Below are 21,765 nucleotides of genomic sequence, written 5' to 3' on the forward strand. Positions count from 1 at the left end.
CTGATTTTCAGAGCTGGCGCCTAGCTTTGAAGAAAGTTTTTCGAGCACTGGTGATTATTATTATTTTGATCTGTTCATAAATAAAGATTGGTTTATATATAATCATAATCTTTATTTATCCGTTGACCCATTATTTCATGGGTAATACTTGAATTCTTGTTGTTTTAAGTTCAATTTACGCACATATAGGCCAATCGGGACTGGACCTACATTTTAAAGTAGGATCCGAACCACTGTATACAATGTGCTTCCACCTAGTATCGAACCCGGGACCCCTTGATTACAAGGCAACGACGTTATCGCCCTAGGGGTATGGATATCGTCAGATACATGAAAACATAAAATAATATATCTCTCATATTTCATAATGCACATAGTGATGCACCGATTTACATTATTTGTACATTACATTTACAATATTAAAAACGATGATAAACACGTGTTCCTATAATAAAAATATATGCATGGATTTTTTATATAAAAGATACGATTTTCCTTAAATTCTTGTGGTATAGTATTTAAAAGCACTTCGGTCTATGAGATTAGTAGATTTCTTTTTTGTATGTAACAGTTGTACCCAATCTATTTTAGAATTCATACAGAACTCTGTCTGTGAGGTATTTCTTGATTAACTGTAATTTATTCTTTAAAAGAGTGATTTTTTTTTCTTATCTTTCAAGAGGAAAGTTTGTTGTAAAATTTTACACCTGCAGAATATGGTGATCTGTCTGTTAGTTTGGATGAGGAAGTTTTTCCTTTGTCTTGTATTATGTCCATGAATTCGTTAATACAAATTTATCGTGAAGAACTACAAAAAAAATTATTTTTTTTCATTTCTTATCACTAGAATAATTTTTGTGCCTCTTGTACATCTACTTTCTTTCACTTTGTTTATGCTTGAAAGGAGGTTTATGTCAATGTTAATTTTATGTTAATATTCTTTCTATTAATTTTTTTGTCTTAAATCGTCTTTTTCTGTACTTTCCTGCCAATATTGAAATTGTATTTACTAATTTTGCTATGCTGACGGTTATATGCTTAGCAGAAGGTTTATAAGTATGAAATATGCTTTAGCTGTAGTAATCTTTTTTACTTGCCTCACACTTACTTTTACTTTTGCAACCAGGACCCGTTCACAGGGAAGGGAAGCCACGGACATTAGGCAAACCCCTCCCCAATATAGGTACTAACTAGAAATCCCTTTAGCATCCCAAAAGACTGACACCATAACCTTTCCTGCTGATATCAGGACTTCGTCTTTTGGTGGAGTTGAACAACTGGGTTCTGTCCACTGTTTTGACTGCTGTTTCGATTCTGGTGTGTAATGGTGAATCCAAGTTTCATCCATACTTTAGTCTCTCAACCCCCCGAGATAGCTATAGTCGCTGACTAGAGGCGTAGAGAACGTGTTCGTTTCCAGCCCCTAGCTTCGCTCACATCCATTATCTCTGGGCGATAGACACGGCACCGGGAGATTGGTAGATAGTTAATAAAAAGACCGTCGTCTCGTTCCAAACATTTAATCGTAGGCAGGATATTTGAAGGGATTGTAACCGGTAAGGCAATTACCACTCACTCACCTTCCTCAGCCGTAAATCCCGTCGTGTCGACTCCAGCTCGATACAATCAACTTGCACACTTTGTGATGGACAACCCATGATAGCATAAGAGTAATGAGAGAGTGAGACGGTCTTTTATACTCGGAGGTGTATGAGATGTTGTCCTCTGCCTATTGACGTTTTTACTTCAATTCATGATCATCACATTGTGGAAAACAGGACGAATGAAAATGGTGATGGACAATTTGCCTACTATTTCTTTTGACGTTGGCTGTACATTACGCTGAGCAAGGAATTTGTATACGTCACTCTTGCCCTACCGTCTACAATACTTATAAATCGACGCACAAAAATCAGTTTTATTCTTGTTAAAACGCTCCAAACAGTGTTCAGAGATTTTTATAAGAACACGTTATTGATCTGCTGTTACCAAGCGCGGCACCCATCTTTGCAAAGCTTTTTCCTGTGTAATTTTTCATGCACGTTGCAATTTTTGGATGTTCTTCACGTAGATGACCTTCAAGGCTGATACGGTCACATTTAAATTCAACAGGCCTTTTTTTTTTAATTGTTGAAACGAAGGGCTGGGTTCCCATAAACTTTTATGAACTTGGAATGAATTTCGATTGTCATTAAACCTTGTTTTGCACAAATAACTTTATCACTGCAATATTCAATTTTATCCATATTAAGGAATACACAAAACACATCTGCTTCAGTCAACCGTATTAAAGAAACTGTTTAATTTGCAATTTTACACGAATGCTTATGACAGATGTGCCAACTTAGGGAAAGAATCTTGCCGATGGCATCGCTATCTACGGTCGAGGCCACCTACAGATTCTTACCCGTGGATTCGGTTAGGATCGTAGCGGGCTATGGTTTAACTGGTTTAACTGATACGGGGTGAGCATGAAAAGTATGAAATTGTCTCTTTTTTTCATTCTCACCAACGGAGTTGCCAGCTGCCTGGGCTTGACTTCCCGGAGAATGAATACTGCTCGAAAAAGTAAAAGTAAGTAGCTATACCAAAACGAGTAAGACAACCAAAAGCAAGAAACCTTATTGCAAGCGCGAATTTGCCAATATTTGTTTCCTACGTATACTCTTCTCTCTGTAGATAAAATAGAAGTTAAATGATGGAGCAACCTATGGTGGAACGTCGCTCCGTAAAGCAACAGATTTGTCATTACTTTGAAAATACTTCCAAAGTAGAAATTTAACAAAGTATCATCTGGATGATGATTGTACCGGTATTTAATAATTAAACATTAAATTATCTTACTTCTGGAGAGCCATCTAAAGGAACTTTTTTCTGTATGCACATTAAATTGTATTTAGAATGTAAAAAATCACAGTATTTTAAACTTTGTTTCATTTTTTACAGGTTACGCAAGGAAGCAAGCTAAATTTTATCTCAAGGTAAGGTTTATTCTTTAAATTTGTTTTTAACACAAGATGGGCCAGCGATCCTAGCGCTTAGGCATTAGGGGAACTGTGAGAGCCATGACAATTAGACAAGACTCTCCTTCAAGCTTCCAATGCAAAAACAGTCACAGTTGATTCTAGGGGAAATGATTCGCGATTTGATGGAAGCATATAGTCTTTAGCACATCGACTCGATGACGGGCGTTCAAGAAAAAACGAAACGTTGATTGGCGAGAAATAGCGGTGGGCTGCCAGGGGAAAATAAAGCAATTATTCTTGATGACGGTTAAATATGTGCAAGGACTGAAAGATTTGATTCCTTACTTCATGTTGCAAGGTCCCGGGTTCGATCCCCGGCCGGTTCAAATCCGGGAACTTTTCTAACGGTGGAAGCGGCCCCGGCGCCCACCCAGCGTCGAATAACATGGGTACCTGGGGGAAACCCTGGGGGGTAAAGGCGGTCAGGGGCGTGATGCTGATCACATCACCCCCACTCACGACCGGATCAAGAAAGTGTGGGGCGTTACCCCCACACCCCCTATACGCCTTCATGGCGTGGTGCTATGCACAGGGGAACACTTTACCTTTTATGTTGCAGCGTAGATGCCGTAATAGTTAACGTCACTTTACAATAGAGGTGTCTCGTTCAATGTTCATTTGCTGTGATGAATTCAGGGGGTGGCCCGTCGGGGAGAGTCCCCTCCGGAAATTAAAAAAAAGCCCCCAATAACCTGGCAGAACATTGGGATAATAGCTAAGAAATTTTGCAACCATGTTCACTTTAATTTAACGTAGAACGTATATTTTTCCTCTCTTTTTCTTAATAATAAGCACTGATTCGGTCCTCTTTATAGATACAATAGAAAATAATGAACTAATTTACATTATCGTCCGTTTTGATAACTGACTGCCTGCGTAGAAGGGCCATTCAGCACCATGAATAGGGCGATGACAAAATTAAGAAATAGGATGAGTCAGGTTACACTTGAAGCTTCAATGAAAGTGTCAACTGTAGGGGACGAGGGACTCACGGATAGTTCCATTGATGATGTCATCCACAGATACGCGTATGTTGTAAAAAATCCTCGATTCATTAGTTTGCTGTAAATGTAAGCTATTCCATGCTATATTATTATTTTATTGATTCTTATAATATCATTCTTAAAATGATAATTAATTATACCTGATCTGATTATACTTAATTTGATTTAATTACGTATCAGAGGTAACGGGAAATTTTAAAATATTAGTATTGTTTTATTAGTAATATAATTTGATGATTATAACATTCCCCCGTGAAGTTTGATATCCCCACCGGAGAAAAATAGCAGGATTCAACACTGCTCATTTGGGACACCTATCATTAGTTAGCGCCGACTTCAAACTGTAGTTTCAGTCGTGTAGGTTCAGTAATGTAAAATTGAGCTTAAAAGAAACTTTGCAACATCCCGAATCAAGTGTAAGATCCACACTCCATGCTGGTGTAGTGCTGAAATCATTCGATTATATGTTTCTAAAACTGTCGCTGATAAGTCAAATTACAGTATAAACATGTCTGGAATTATTTTGTCTCTGTGTTACAGACAAGTGAGCATACGATAAAGCGCCCTCTTTCTTGTGGATATATCATTAAGTACGCCAGTGGTATACTACAGTTGTGTCGTCGAATTTTCATCCCTAAGCGAGCAGCGGTAGCGTGGGTGATGCAATCAGCTGCTTGCCATGTAATCCTGCTCCTGTGTTGCCAAAGTGTGTGGCATTCCTCAACACATCGTCGTCACCTTTATTCAGTGCCAAGTGTTTTTGTAACATAACGAAGAGGAAACCGTACACAGCGAAAGCAGGAACGTAATATTTAACGTTGGTGAAGATTTTAACAATGATGCAAGTATGGAAATTTGGCAACATGGGGGCACTCGGGCACAAACTAGAGGAGAAAACAATGTCCACTTTACTTCGCGAGTTTGTCGGGTGTTTTCCTCCTCTTGGTACAGCCGTAGCTTGTTCGTACAGTGATATTCAGTTCCAAATAAAACATTCACGGCTATGAGCTAAACATGCTACAATTTCCAATAGTGCATATGTAATTCATATTCTCTTCGTTCGTGGGAAAATTATTTAAATGCATATTGAAGCAAAAGAGGATTATCCAAGGGTAATTCCCTTTCTCTCTGCTTCTCTCTCTGCCGTTCGAACTTACAAGTCCCGGGTTTTTCTTTTTTTTAAAAGTACCGTCGGGAACCGATAAAAGAGACGTAATCGTTACGATTAAAGCCTGGCGTAATGTGCGCAGAGTATAGAGCGCAGGAATAATAGAGTTAACGTGTTAATCCTAGAGCAGGGGAAGGGGATGATTGTCTTCCATCGCCATTTTCTTTCCTTTCGGAAAAAAAAGGTCAAAGAGTATTTTTTCCTTAACGGTTCTTCCAATAGCGTCTTATAGGGATTTTTTTCCAGCATGGTTCCGACGTTCATGCTATGTCGTGAAATAATATGAACGGCGCTCAGCTTGGTGAATTCATGGATCCTTCTTGGAATCGAAGATGGGTTTACAGTAACCCTTGTGAGGAAATTAATCGGAAATGCAGCTCGCAGAGCGAATAAATATTAGTCAACTCAGAAGACATTTGAAATGGCCAAGAGACATACTGTTTCGAAATATTCCTCATCTGCACTTTATTGATGCTAGATTGAAGTTTAGGAGACTTATTTTATGAGCTGTACGACAAATACATGGGCACAATAACACCAGATGTAACACAGGAATTATTTCTCAGATGGTTTTGTTTACGTTACCTCGTTCTTACCGTGAATGGAGAATAGGACCCTTTGCTTCGTGGAACTGCACGCTAACCACTCTGCCAGATAGGCCGGTAATGCTGTAGTTTTCATTGTGACAGCTGTTGTAATAAGTGGGTGCAAATATAAGCGCTCGGGCCGAGGCTTACACAGAAAACAATAACGCCCGGCGACCCCCCATTGTAGATTTATTATCGCACAACACCGGTTCTCCTTCGCTGCGTGCAATAGTTCGGCCCTAATCCGCTTAATTCCATAATAATCACAAACCGTGATCGGCAGAACCCTTTGCGTCGGTTGTAATCCGACAACTTGGGCTCTCTCGATGGACCACCGGCTGCTGGGAACGGGTTCGGTCGATATATCTGTTGTTAATAACGTTTGTGCAAATATCATGCAGGAGGCTTTGTGTTAATTGGTCGAGGTCGCCATTGCACGCTGCTTTGTATCAATAAACCTATTTGTTGCACTGATTGTGCGGGATGTTTTGTCCTATTTTGCTCTCCTCGTCCAAAAAAGGGGGTTTACCCTCCCTCTTTCCCTCCCTTGGCGTTATAATTGCATGAATATTATATGCGGCCGAATTGGCGATGATGTCGGGAAGCAGTTAATATGGGCTTGTTTCAGCCCCACAGGAGCCGTGCGAGGCTGGGTTTTGGTGACAACGGCCATTTTGCGTTGCCCGAATTGAAACGGCGCCTGTAGATTATGGCGCGGTTTGGATTGGTTTTCTTTCTCGGTGCAGATGTGATAGCAGTGTGACGTTCGTGTTAGAGACTGGCTGTCAAATTCTAATCCGAATTAACTGAATGCAAAGTGGTCAGAATCCAAATGCAGCGAGATTCGAATCAATAATTCTTTACCCAGTTCCTCGATTCTAGGATTGTTCACTTGAATTTCGAACCATAAATTCTCCACGAGAATTTCGAATTCTCGATTCATCACGGTAATTTCGAATCTTCGATTCTTGAACAGAATTTCGAATCCTAGAATCTTGAAGGTTCGAAATTCTCTTCAACAATCTAGGTTTCACATTCTTTTGAAGAGGAGATTTCCGAACCTTCGATTCTGGAGGAGAATTTCGAATCCTGGATTCTACACTATAATTTCGAATCCTCGATTCTTAATTATACTTTCGAATATTCGATTCTTAATTATACTTTCGAATATTCGATTCTTCATTATACTTTCGAATATTCGACTCTTGAAGAGAATTTTGAATCTTAGTTTCTTGAAGAATCGAAGGTTCGAAATTCTCCTCGAGAATCTATATTTCAAATTCTCTTCAAGAGATTTCCGAACCTTCGATTCTTCAAGAGATTTCCGAACTTTCGATTTTTCAAGAGAATTTCGAATCCTTGATTCTTGAAGAGAATTTCGAATATTCTATTCCTCACGATAAATTCGAATTCTCGCTTCTTCCAGAGAATTTCGAATCCAAGTGTTGCCGATGTTATTTCTAGAACGTTCACGTATCAAGTGATATTTCTACCCTGTCCAGCACTCGTTCCTCGAAAACGATTGGCAGATAGAAATTTCTCCCAAGGTCACCCGCACCAGCGTGTTTTACCCTGACCCCGTGGTCAGTGGTGACAAATCACACAAATTCAAGCTCTTCGTACGCTATGGGACAGTATGAAACGACATTGTCCTAAGAAAAACTACAGTATAACGTTCCATGGTTCCATCAGCGTTGTTGTCTGCATGCTGAAGTGGAGGCGCCAACTCCGTCTTGGTGCTTCCAACATTTTTCGAGTAAAAGCGTAGGGGTGGGGGGGGGGGGAGAAAGGAAAAAAGGAAACGAATTCTTTCCGCATTTCCGACCTTCCATAAAGACGTCATAAATAGAGAAGAAAAGTGGCATTCGCGTCAGTCACATGTGTCACATTTCTCTCTCTCTTTTTTTCGCTTTCCTTTCGTTCTTGCGTTCGAATGCGCACTTTCTCCCCCTCCTCCATTTCCCTCACATACCGAGAAGCGGTGACGTCGTTTTAAGTCTAAAATGTATTTGCACGATCTGTCACCGGGAAGAGGTGTTGGTCTTTTTTATTTTTTTTTTATTAGAGAAGGGAGGGGAACTTGCCGCAGCTTTCCCTGTTGTTCATTGTTGGGTCATCCAATGCGCAGTGGACGTACAAAGTTCTGTCTCTGATGAAGTGCCTATATTTGGGATGTCCCTTTACATTCGGCAGTTATTCCTGTTTTTTTCCGTGCCGTTCTCGTGCTCATGTCGAGTCACACATTGGTTGCCCTTGTCCGAGTCAGTTACATAGCAAAATATTTTGATTTTGGGAAAATTTTCAATGCTTTATGTTCTAGTTCATTTGACGAGACGAGTCTCTCTACAAGTTATTTCTTGGGCCAATTTTACATACACCTGTCTCATTCTCGGTCTCGGTACAGTCATGGAAAAAAAGTACTTTCCCCTTATAGCCTTGATACCAATAGTCCTATGAGGGAAGTATTTCTTTCCACGACTGTACATGTAGTTGCAGACTGGAATAGGCTACACTCGCATTGCTGAACTTGCAACCTCAAAATTAGCGATAGGATGGCCGAAATCGGGTTACTCCTTTCTCGGTTCCTCAAATATCGGGATCCAGTGAGAACTTGGTACCCGGATGTGGAACTGAGAATCGGATACCTAGATCCAAAACCGAGAATCGGGTATCTAGATCCAGAACTGAGAATCGGGTACCCGGATCTAGAAGTGTCAAGGTTCAGTTTCCAGCTCCGCCTCGTACATTATTTGTTAAACTGCTTCCGATAGCCTAGTGGTATGGTCGTCACCTTGTAATGAAGAGGTTCCGGATTCCACTTTAAGCTGTGGGTAAGTGTAGTTAAAACATAAACAAAATGTATTTGTATCGTATGTACATTTGGTAATATCTTTATGAACTTATGTATACATAATGTATGTCCGTTTTGGAATCATTTTTGAGTGTGAAATATTGATGTTGAAGAAAGAAATGCTAAACTGGACCTTAAAATGATTGGAAGAGGAGGCATATGCCTCAACTGCACCATTAAAAGTAATTAAAAGTGAATAAATATACCTTACATTATCCATCTCGACATGTTAGAACTACACCGAATCACCAAACTTGAAAGAGAACTCCATCTGTTATCTCACAGGCTATTCATTTTTTAGCATCTTTTGTCAGTCGTGTCACTGGAGAGCACATTCTCACCCTTTAAATGTTCTCTCGGTTTTTCTCGCTTACTCAGATGCACAGGTGCTCGATCCAACCCTTCTCCTCCCAGTCGAAAGAGCCGTTGTCCGTAAACAGCTAATCGGTCGTCCAAACTCCAACGACAATAAACCTGAGGAATCAATGAGCGGATAACGATTGGTCAGGGACAACAATTCCCTTTATGGGCTTGGATTCCGGTCGTGAAACAATAGCCTCCGCTTGCCTCCCTTGTTCTACATCCAGCTCAACGTCTGGAGGGAAGTAGGAAAAAGGGGATCGACTTGATCGCCCCAAATTCAACTCAAAATCCTCATTGAGCTTCTGCAGCAGTTTTTCATCGACTAACGATCTCGTCACCGAAGATTTTGGATCCGACTTCCGGGCTGGGCATGGATGTTCCTTTCTGAGTGTCCTTTCATCACTACCGTCTCGTAAGAAAAATGTAAATACACGGCCAACGCCTTCTTATACAATAAGGCCTGCTCAGAGACTCTCGTTGACATGAAACGTCATCAGTGGTAGGCCATAGATCGCAAGATGAAATCAGCAACACAGTTAAACCGTGTGTCGAATAGATGGAAAAATTGAGCGTAGTGTTCCTAATTTGTGTGTCCTAACTGTTAGAATTGCAATATCATGTGCACATGTTGTGTTTATTTATTGGAACAAACTTTTAAGAAACAGCAAAAGGAGAAGAGCATTGCTACTGTTTCGTTCAAATGAAGAAGTGAAAACCAAACCAACTTGATATTTTCATAATTTGCTTAAATAGATTGCGAAAACACACCACAATCATAATATATATAGAAGAGTTTGTCCTCACTCACTGACTCATCAATGCACAGCCGCCCTGGACTAAGAAACATGAAAATACGTATAAACAAATGTTCTCAACAGATGGTAGCGTGTTTACTATATATCTCAATATGGTTGTATTCCGTGGAGTTCTATACAAGCGTAGTAATGAATATGTGCGTTATTCTTATGAATGCTAGATTCTAAGTACACTCAACGGCAAACGAAACATTAGGTAAATTGTCCATCACCATTTTAACTAAATCTGTTTTACCACATTGGGATGATAAATTTGCCTAGTATTATCTTCCCCATTGATACGTACTGATATTGTACTAAAGTAATGCTGCATAATTATGTACTAATCGTTCATTCTATTTTAACAAAGTGTCTTGATTTGGTTTTGGATAACTGATTTTGACGTTTCCTATCATCTGATGAACAAACATAAATATAATACAACGCAGGTAAGTCGCCAGTATTGCATATAAAAATAGGTCACGGATGTAAAGGCAGCCGGGCGTGATGCTGATCACATCATCCCAACTATGGCCGAGATCAATGTGTGCACACGTACAGGAGTACTTTTACCTCGACGTCACGATTAACATTCAGAGACAGAAGAATGCAATACTAAAATGCTGTTGGATTAAAGATAACTTTAAAAAAAAGCTCACAATAACCATAATTGTAAAGTGGTAGTTTAACCTGTGATGAAGGAATCAATGTTTTACCATCAAAACGCTGTTCTCTTCAAAAAATCATACACATCGAAAGAGTACTTCCTTTACTTGGAGCAAGCTTGCTTTTTTTACATTCTTCATGGACTATTGTCGTCGTAGGACAAAGCTATATTGCACTTAGGCGACGTTCCAATCCAGACGGTTGTCTTTTCCTTCCATGCTACATTTTCTCCACCCTTTCTTGCACCTCCGTCTTCACACTGACCTCTTCTCCTGCTTAGTTAACTGGTCACGTTCTCTCGGAGCTAGCGTTCGGGGTGGGGCAGGCGGTCCAAGGGTAGAAGGGTCACAGTACTGCAACACCTGGTGCCGTAGACATAACGTGGTGACGTCAGAAGGGAAATATGTGGGCGGACGGAGTTGCTCGTCGGCTTCTGGTCTCCCGTCATTACTTTCGGATGTAGGAGAGCGCACGCGTGCTGGCTGTTCAAAATAAAAATAAAACTTGACGCATTTTCCTTCCTCGGCAGAGAATTTTGTTAGGCTACGCCTCAATGCTGGACGATGGTAGTTCCAACTGTGCTATTCTCACAGACCCGACTCTTTATGACGCCACTGAAAGTTTCGGGTTCGAGTGCAGGCCTGCGCATGACTATTCAATTTTATCTCTTGATCATTCATTCATCCTCATCGTCGCGATTAGCGTAAACCTGAAGAAGTGCGACGTAAAGGGTTGGGTGGATCCAGTATTCAAATATGTGATGGTGTGTTAACGGGTCTTGAAATAGAATAGCGGATGCAAGAATTAAGCTTGAGACATGGGATTCGGACAACGGATTCAGGATTGTATTTGCAATTCCAATAACTGGTCTTAAGATTTGGATATCAAGTCCAGGATTTTGGATTCGGACAGGGGCTCCAAGATTCAGATATGTGTTTCGGATGACGGGTGTAGGAATGTGATATCAAATCCAGAAATTTGGATATAGTAGCGGAAGGGGATCTAACATTTGAGATTCCGACAACGGATCCTGGATTGGGATGAAAGATCTAGGGTTCAGATATAAGACAGAGGAACTGTGGTTCAGACATCAGATCAAATCCACGATCCATTGTTCGAATATGGGAAAAGTCGGATAAATGTTATTCCGATTCGCTTCTAAAAGCCTATCCCTAAATTCCGGTGTTCGTCACCCGAAACTTTTTCAACATCGAACCCGAAAAACCTTGATCACGACACGGGAAAATGACCCTTAGGGTCATCAAGAAATTCCAGAGCACGCTACGAGCAGTAATACCAGGGCACGTTTCAGAGGAACGCAGAGCAAGCAAGAGGACTCGATCTGCAATATACCCAGAGTGCATCTCCGATCCCTCCCTCCGCCATGCCTATCTAGAGCCAGCTGAGAGAAAGGCTCTTTCCCTGTCCCTGAATGAGAATGGATGGTGGCGCTAGTGTCGGTCCCTAAAAGCCCTGTCCGGCCGGGATGAGCTCCTTCTGGCGTTATTTACTGCGGTCCCGGCCGCTAGCAAAGTTGCAGGGACCGGCCCATGCGTCTTCATTCGGTGGCGGTCCGCACGTGGAGTGCACCTGTCTATGTTCTCGCTCGTCAGTGTCGGTCGTCTCATCTTCTTTCGCCTCATCAAGCTCTTCCTGCTCGTGTCCGTCGTTTCTCTACGAGAAGAGCTGCAGAGTCAACAGATTTTTAAAATGAAAATATCGTGCATTGGAATTTACTAGCTTTGCACTGCGAAGCACACGGAACGCGTATAAGAGCTCAGTCGTTGAAATCACAAGAAAATAATCAATTTCTTCAAATGGCCTACAAACAGTTATTTATCCACACACAACCAACACCCCCATAAAATTTTTCACGAAGGCGAGAGTTATTGTCATTTTGGCTTTAAATGTAAACTTCCCTAAATATGAACTTACACCGCCTTCCCCAGATGCCCATGCCTATAAAGATACTTTAGTAAGCTAGAAATTTTTGATAAATGTTTACTCTAAACCTTCCTAAATTTCAGTAAACACCAGACACTGTAAATTTAATAGCAATGCGATTTTCTATCCAGATATAGATATTGCTGACATGAAACAGCGACTTCCAAAATGTCGTTTCATCCTTGTTCAGCTCCGCACCATTTTCATCCTATCCCTTACGTAGCGAAATGATTCCCAGTTTTAAGGTTTTTCCCTAGTCCGTAATGTTCAATGAGAGCTGCATCGCTTACAGTTCGGAACAGCGTTGCCAACTATTACAAAAAAATATTCCTTTTGAAGTGTGCAAATATGCTGTTCACATGCAATAAGCAAGTTGAAACAGCGGCTTAATTAGCACATGTCGTTGTCGTAATTGAGCCATTCCATGTAAAAGTTAACAAACAAGGTTTATTTTCTTTTTATTATTCAAAGTACCACTTATTACATATGAAATTAAAGGGAAACCTATGTATAATTTGGAATTATTAATGCAAGCATTAGTTTCACGCCTTTTAAATAACATCATTGTTTCAAATCTATTACTTTTTACAGTACAAGTGGGATTTTAAGTGTGATGTCTCCACTTAATTTAGTTTCGTTGCCATAAGATAACAAAATTAATTCTGATTTCATTCTATCGGGTATCAATCGAAACCGAGATCCCTTGATTACAAGGCGACGACGCTACAACTGCGCCATCGGGGAGGCCTAATTTCGTTCTAATTGTCTCATTGGTTGCTTCTATATCTTCAGCTCTTAAGTATTCTACTTTATTTCTGAAACAAACCTTAGTTTGTAGAATCTATTTATGATAATTTCCATAGCCTTTACATTGTTCCATAATCCTACAAAGTAAATAATGTGCATGGAGTCACACCAGTCACAAAATTTGTCACACGAGTCACAGGCAAACAATGTTTATAAAAAAAGCATGTAGTGATATGTTTAGAACCTAAAAGCATGTAAATATCGAGTAAAGTTTGCTTTGTGAAAATAAAATGAAATTGTTTCGGTATATATATATTTTACAGAATTCTCTGAAAGACTGAGGAAGGTCGTGAAGCCATGTCTCAGAAGTGTCACACTCGTCACAATTACAAAATATGTATTTTCTGTAGTTGAAAATTAAGATGGGGGAGAAATATTCTGAAATTAAATAACTTTCATCAAGGAAAATGAAATTATGAATCATGAATTGATCGAGTTACGCATTTGAAGATGCTAAGAAAATAATTAAAGAATGAAGGTAAATTTGTCTGAATGTCACACCCATCACAATGTAATTGCACAATTATTCAATAATAGCTGCTCCTATTGCACAGTTACGTTATACTCGTTACGAAATATGTTTGGCATGAGTGAGCCTCCATCACGTCATGTGGTGCATATAATAGCTGGTTCGGTAGGACGTGGTGAGCCTACTGGACCAGAACAGAATGTGTAGGATTACAATCGAAATATCTCTTCAGCCGCACCAAATGTTTTTTCCCCCAAATTTTGGTTACAATAGGTATAAAGTTCTCCATATTGAAACACTTCAATTGAGTTCCATAAAATACAAATTTGAATCAGTAGCTACTCCCAAGTATCCATCTGTTATAAAAATTGTAAATATCAGCTAAATATTTCCCAATTTACAGAATTTGATACACATAGAAGGCGGCCGGAGCGTGGTGCTGGTCACAACACTTCCATAGATGAACGAGATTGTGTATGTGAGGGGCCTTACCTCCGTATCCCTCCATATGTGTTCACATATTGTTACAATGTGTGCAAGGACAGCTTTACCATATGTGTTTGTGTGTGCGTGTTCGTGCTCAGATTCCACCTGAAGATATTCCCCAAAAGTGAATTTATTTTTGGACAGTACCTTAGGGATATGACTTCCTTCCTTGTTCAAGTCAAGCTTCATCGCATAAGATTTTGTATTATCTTTGGTGAAAGTGAAAGTACACGGTGACAAAAGGCTCGGTTTCTTCGCCCGTGAAGAACCTCGTGGTTTGGAACGCACTTCGTACGTGGGGGCAGGAGAAGAGATGGGCGACGACGGAAGCTACTCTTTCCGTCCGACGGAAAAGTTCCGGGTAATTACAATTGTTCGCCGGCTCCGGGAATTTAAGTTGACAGCCTGTGAAATGAATTCCGGGAGCAGACGACCCGTTTCTCGATCTCGCCCTTCTCTTGCCTTTTTCTCGCCGTGTTTCTTTTGACGAGGAAATGATCTGGCCGCAGCTACCGTAATCTCTTTGAAGTTTTCCGTCAGTCTCGTTGTGGTGTTTTCGTTTCTTCTTTGTCAACTGTTCTGCAGATTGCTCCTTTTTCATTTGCGTCGTCCATTAAATAAAAGCTTTGGAAGTTATATACAGAGTGTGCCGGGGAAAATGTGTCAAATTTTGGGATAATACAGAAAGATGGGGCAAGACGGAATGCCGATGTTTTTCGATCCCATAGCGATATTCAACCGATTAATTTTTAACGATATCACCAGTTCCAGGCCCATAGCGAGGGGTAGGCTAGTAGGGGCTGTAGTCTAGGACGCCATTAAAAGCTTTCTCTTAAAGGCATCGAAGTCGGAATATGCGACATAGAAAATTACACTTGGGATTGTCAGTCTCCCAAAGTACAGGTAGTAGTAATAGTACGTCTTTAAAGATGTTCTTCAGACACTAAGACCTAACTGAAATGTCCTTAAATATACTAAACCTTTTGTTTAAAATCAGAAATGAAAACTAGGAATCTAGAAGTATAACTAACCTATATTAATTTTAATGAGTTTTTCTTGGTTTCCTCATTTCAAAATTTGTAGTACGTAAATATCACAAACCATGGCATAAGAATAAAATATCGAAGGACACACATAAAATGTTGACAATTGCCCCCCCCCCAAAAAAATAATTCATGGTTTGTTAAAATTTACTAGTTAAGGATACTTTTTAAACGTCCTGGTACCTGAGTAGCTAAGTAATAAATAATAATATTTGTCATTTCGCAAATATAACAATTATTTAGCAAATAATTCTGGACACTATTTTTATGGGTTGGAAAACTTTCCGTCTCTGCCCCCCCCCCCAAAAGTTAAGCCTGCCCCTCCAAAGTTAAGTCCCAAGTTACGCCCATGCGACTTTGTATTTGCTGTTTCAACTAGAAACGTAAGTATTATTTGGAACTGTTTTGTACGCTATCTTTCGGCGTCGTTTCCTGAGTTACCAAAACAGTCGATGTTTTTATTTTCAGTGCACAAGTTTTGCGTTATAACCTGAAAATGTTGGTTCGGGGCAAGACGCAGTGGGTTATGCGGAGTACTATACCATTTGTCTCGCGTTGTGTTTGGACGCTACACTGCTCTGATTTTTCCATTGAGTTCAATATCAATGAATGAATGAATTAATCAATCAATTAATTAATATTAGTTACCCGTGTTTGCAGGTACATCTGAAGTTCTGAGTTCTCTGATTTTTGTGCGCCAGCGAATGTCGTAGCGAAATACTCAAGCGGCGTTAGTTCTTATATCCACACCAAATACATTCAGATACTACAGAAACAAAACAAGAGACCATTCGCGATGTCGGTCTGGAATATGGCTATAGTTTTTTGGTTTTTTTCGAATTTATTTACTATTTGTTTGATCTTCCTCACTTTTCCCGTGACTGTGGTCTCTGGAGAGTAGCATTACTTCTCAGCAAATATTAACAAAATATCGGTTTTGAACATTGAACACAGGCGAACGGAATGGCTAAACGTTGAATACGTTGTGAAGCAGTTTGCTGATGACAAAACATGCAAGGGAAAATCTTAGCTTTTGGAAATAATTATTTTAAGCTAAATTTACCATCGTTATCTGAATCTTGATTGTTCGATACGTGTTAAATACACATTCATTACTTGTTGTGATGTAACATGCACACCTTTTTCAATAAACCCCAACCACACAATGTGAATTTTCCGAGTTTTAGTATATTTTCTTAACCCAAACAGGGATTTAGCCATCATAAGTACGTTTTTGCATGGAATTCATAATACTGTCTTCAGAGCGCAAAAAATTCTATGGCTGGGGTAATGCTGGGAGGTAGGGGGGCGTAGGAATCATGACACGCACCTGAGCTTCCAATGTTTTATACTCTGTGTCGGGAATCTGTGGAACAAGTTCACGCATAACGGTAGAGAAGGGGAGAAAGTGAGTGCTGCTGCAAACGGCTGGTAGCTGCAGCCACGTTTTCCCCTCCATGCATTCATTGGTTGCCGCTTGCTCCAGAGATTCCCGGAACAGAGTATGGTCACGGCGCTGAGACTGTGCATTTCGAACAGTGACATGGTAAATTCCCGTAATAAATCTCCTGTTCCTTTGACGTCTCTAGCCAGCAAGATATCCATTTAAAATTCTTCCAGGACCAGGAAATGTAAAGAGGATGAGGTAATCATATAATCAAGTCAGAACTAGTAATAGAAATTTCATTGTTGCCAGAACGTGGCAACACCTGTTCGAGAACCTGATGATGGAAGCCGTGGCAAATAATTCGCGCAGGAATGAAACGAAACGAGGCAGAAAATGAGCCCGTTTGGTCCTCGGAGGATAAATCAGGCTTGCCAACTCACTCGGAGCTAATCGGTAATGTTTATACCAGTTCATTTTCGCTGCAAGGGAAAACGTCTTGCATGTTGTTCGCTCCGGTTGTAAAACAGAATTACAAATGGCGTCTTTTGCGGGAGCAAAAAAAACTAAGAGAGACCGCCAAATTGGCTCACATTCGTAATACCGGAGTAAATTTGCAAGGGAAATCCCCCCTCTTATTCGCCGAACGTTACCCCCCTTAAGGAAACTAACCTCCCCTCCCATGCGCCTCTCTCTCTCCAAGAACCACCAGAATGGTTGAAGTTTCTGTGGAACTATGTCACTTGGAATGGAAACACATTTTCCTCACGGCTTTGAGCCTCGCCCCCCTTCCCCCCTTCTTGCCCCGCCGGTTCCTTTTTCTATGCCGAAAGTGGAGAGATCAGTTTAATGGGCTTCGACTCTCGCGGCTGGTGCGACTCCGGAGTTTCTCGGCAGAGGGGGTTAAGATCGATCCATCCGTTATGCCACCATTTGTCGCAAAGTACTCTTTCGAACTGGAGGATTTTTTTTTTACTTTTTTTTTCAAGTGAAATTTGTCTTGAAACTTTCCTGTCCCCAAGAACGAGATTACGTATATTTTCGTAGTTAGCCCACCGTATGTCCTCTTCGTCGTAAATCAGCAGTAGTTTGGGTTATTGAAATTGAAGGGCGCTCGAGTTGAACCTAAGTGCGCTATACGTACCACCGGTCCGGAAGCTGGTATATAGCGTACTGGAGAGATATTGGATCGTATTGATTGATTGATTTGCTTTATTTCACTTCGCTTTTTGTGCCACTTTTGGCTAATTTGCGAAGATGGGGATGTGTGATGAAATTGATAAATGGACACTCACAAACATCCACGCCAAGGCCCAGATTCGAGCCCGGTACCCCTGGCGTCGTAGCGCGATGTGCTAACCACTCCGCCACGGGGGGCGGTGCATCGTATTGTGTTGGATTGTTTTACGCTACTTTTCTACATCTCGGCGACGAGGAAGAATGGTGAAATACGGAAAGGAGGAAGCATAATCAAGCATCAGTCCCAGCCTGGGTATTTGGGGTGGTATCGAGACGAGAGTGTTCGACGCTTCGTTTCCACGCTACGGACCCTCGAATGAGATAATTTTGTTCTCAGTATAGGCAACCGTGCAGCACATGTTTACAATCGGCGCCAATGGATTAATTTTGCAACTACTAAATTCAAAATATGCGACTAGTAGTTGTATTTGTACTATAACCAGCTCAAGAAAGTATGAACCCCCCTCTAGCAGAATTGCCTACACTTAAACCTAGCTCAACATGCCCATATGAGCTTTTTGCTCAAGTGTGGAACCCCCTCTAATCCAAGAATTTTGTAAAAAATGCCCTCATGGATTCCATGAGAAAGTATGACCCCCCTCAGATTGATGTGCCTATACTTACAAAAGGCACTTCTGTGAGATTGCTGTCCATAAACTTGTCAAAAATATGCCCCTCTTGATATTTTTTTTGACCACACCTGAAATTAAGCCAAAATCCCATACCCACCCACACCCACACATCAAATTAGAATAAACAAAATTCAACAAGACAGGACACAATATTACAGGCTAGGACCAGTCCAAACAAAATTCAACAAGACAGGACAAGAATAAACAAGATTCAACAAGACAGGACAAGAATAAACAAAATTCAACAAGACAGAACACAATATTACAGGTTAGAACCAGTCCAAACAAGATTCAACAAGACAGGACAAGAATAAACAAAATTCAACAAGACAGGACACAATATTACAGGTTAGAACCAGTCCAAACAAAATTCAACAAGACAGGACAAGAATAGACAAAATTCAACAATTCAGGACAAGAATAAACAAGATTCAACAATTCAGGACAAGAATAAACAAGATTCAACAAGACAGAACACAATATTACAGGTTAGGACCAGTCCAAACAAAATTCAACAAGACAGGACAAGAATAGACAAGATTCAACAAGACAGGACACAATATTACAGGTTAGAACCAGTCCAAACAAAATTCAACAAGACAGGACAAGAATAGACAAAATTCAACAATTCAGGACAAGAATAAACAAGATTCAACAATTCAGGACAAGAATAAACAAAATTCAACAAGACAGGACACAATATTACAGATTAGAACCAGTCCAAACAAAATTCAACAATTCAGGACAAGAATAAACAAGATTCAACAATTCAGGACAAGAATAAACAAGATTCAACAAGACAGGACACAATATTACAGGTTAGAACCAGTCCAAACAAAACTCAACAAGACAGGACAAGAATAGACAAGATTCAACAAGACAGGACAAGAATAAACAAAATTCAACAAGACAGGATACAATATTACAGGTTAGAACCAGTCCAAACAAAATTCAACAAGACAGGACAAGAATAGACAAAATTCAACAATTCAGGACAAGAATAAACAAGATTCAACAATTCAGGACAAGAATAAACAAGATTCAACAAGACAGAACACAATATTACAGGTTAGGACCAGTCCAAACAAAATTCAACAAGACAGGACAAGAATAGACAAGATTCAACAAGACAGGACACAATATTACAGGTTAGAACCAGTCCAAACAAAATTCAACAAGACAGGGCACAATATTACAGGTTAGAACCAGTCCAAACAAAATTCAACAAGACAGAACACAATATTACAGGTTAGGACCAGTCCAAACAAAATTCAACAATTCAGGACAAGAATAAACAAGATTCAACAAGACAGGACACAATATTACAGGTTAGAACCAGTCCAAACAAAATTCAACAAGACAGGACACAATATTACAGGTTAGAACCAGTCCAAACAAAATTCAACAAGACAGAACACAATATTACAGGTTAGGACCAGTCCAAACAAAATTCAACAAGACAGGACAAGAATAAACAAGATTCAACAAGACAGGACACAATATTACAGGTTAGAACCAGTCCAAACAAAATTCAACAAGACAGGACAAGAATAAACAAGATTGGACAATTAATAAACAGAAATTTTGAAAGCAAGGTTTTGATTGGTCCGACAAAACTATATAAGCCAGGGCACAGTGCAGATTCTTCACCATTGCTGGATCGGCAGTGGAACCCACAAGTGGGGGGCAGAACCTGAACAGGCTCCACCAAAGTATAGGAGAATTGAAGCATATAATTTGGCGGAATAACCCAAGTAAGGTCATAGAAACAATATATACTGATACAATAAAAGCCAATTTTTGGCAGGGGGGAGGGGGGGAAGCCCAAAGTGGTTCCTAAATACAAAATCTCAAGAACTAATTGACATAGAGCTATGCAGTTTTTTTGTCTGTACTGAACCCAACTGATATTTTTTATTAAGCATAGAATTTTGATCATAGAAACAATATACACTGATGCAGTAAAAGCCAATTTTTGGCAGGGGGGTCAAAGTGGTTCCTAAATACAAAATCTCAAGAACTAATTGACATAGAGCTATGCAGTTTTTTTGTCTGCACTGAACCCAACTGATTAAGTATAGAATTTAGATTTGAATCCCAAGAAATTTTATATAAATACCAAAGCCAAAAATATTAACACACACACAAAATATACAAGGCACACAGCTGAACCCAACTGATATTTTTATCCAGCATAGAGTTTTGAATTGAAGCCCAGGAAATATGCAAACATATTTTGAAAGAAGAAACATTGCAAGATATATAAAATCAGACCACCTGTTGGATTGTTTTAGGGAAAAATTTGAAAATCTAACAGAGTATGATTTTTTTAAAGTGCAAAATGAAACAGAGGCAAGATGGGTACTTAACAGTGATGTTGGGTTTGGGTATGTGAGCATAGAATTGGGTTCTGAATATGATGATTTTGAATCCAATACATACTGGCATAGAATTGATGCATACCTGTTGCATTGTTATTGGGGAAAATATGTTGCTTTTTTTACAAAAAGTACTTCAAGTTTAGAAAAATTTAGGTTTTACAAATTTTTCCATGATCATAGAATTTATACAAACAGCAGGTGGCCTGTTGATGACATATCATGGGACACAACAATTTCCATACTTGATGAGGCAGGAAAATTGGATGTAAATTCTGGTTTATATTTTAATGAGTTGATTATGTACCTGCTTAAAAACAATATCAATTCTGGCTCATTCAATACAAGATGGACTTAAATAATTACACAAAATATTTTTTTTGTAGATGGAACCTCCACCAGATTATAAGTTAAGTCTATGGATTCTGTCACACCTATTCTAATACAATTAATATCACAAGGCACGCACTGCATAAAATTATAATTCCAAGCGATGGCATGGAGTAATTATTTTTCCACGTACTTATTGCAATTGGAGCTTCAACAATTCGGGACTGTGCAACAAATGTAGGAAAAATAATATTGTACGGGTTGCAAACAAAACTCCCAAAGCTTATGTGTTTCAGGTTCCTGAAATTTGAAACAGAATCCAAACTGTCTGGAAGTTCATAAAAGTGAAGCTATTCTATCTCAGCTTTTGCATGATATATTTGAGCAAGAGGTGATGTGTTTATAATATTTGTTGGTATAGAGGTTTGTTCTGAGTACAATTATGAACAGCTCTGCTGCATGTTGTGATGATGAATATCTAGTCCCTAAACTTAACAGAGCTGTGCAGTGATGTTGTTATTGGGAACAGGATTCAAATCCTACACAGATTTATGGATAGGAGTGATTGCCATGAAATTATATCTAGATCCCTGT

General features: G+C 39.7%; 1 protein-coding gene across 2 annotated transcripts in view; it reads left to right on the top strand.

Moving 5' to 3' along the window:
* The window catches only part of LOC145987852 (uncharacterized), a 291,669-nt gene that overhangs the window by 76,933 nt on the left and 192,971 nt on the right, over window positions 1–21,765 (top strand). Inside the window, exon 3 of one of the 2 annotated variants that reach the window (XM_083122598.1) lies at window positions 2,947–2,981. The exons of the other annotated variant lie outside the window; for it this stretch is intronic. The gene's annotated coding sequence lies outside the window, so the exon portion shown is untranslated. The remainder of the gene's footprint in view (window positions 1–2,946; window positions 2,982–21,765) is intronic. 2 annotated transcript variants of the gene reach the window in all.

This window comes from Lepisma saccharinum, chromosome 5 (genome assembly GCF_977018435.1).
Source record: "Lepisma saccharinum chromosome 5, izLepSacc3.1, whole genome shotgun sequence".
Taxonomy (NCBI): Eukaryota; Metazoa; Arthropoda; class Insecta; order Zygentoma; family Lepismatidae; genus Lepisma; species Lepisma saccharinum.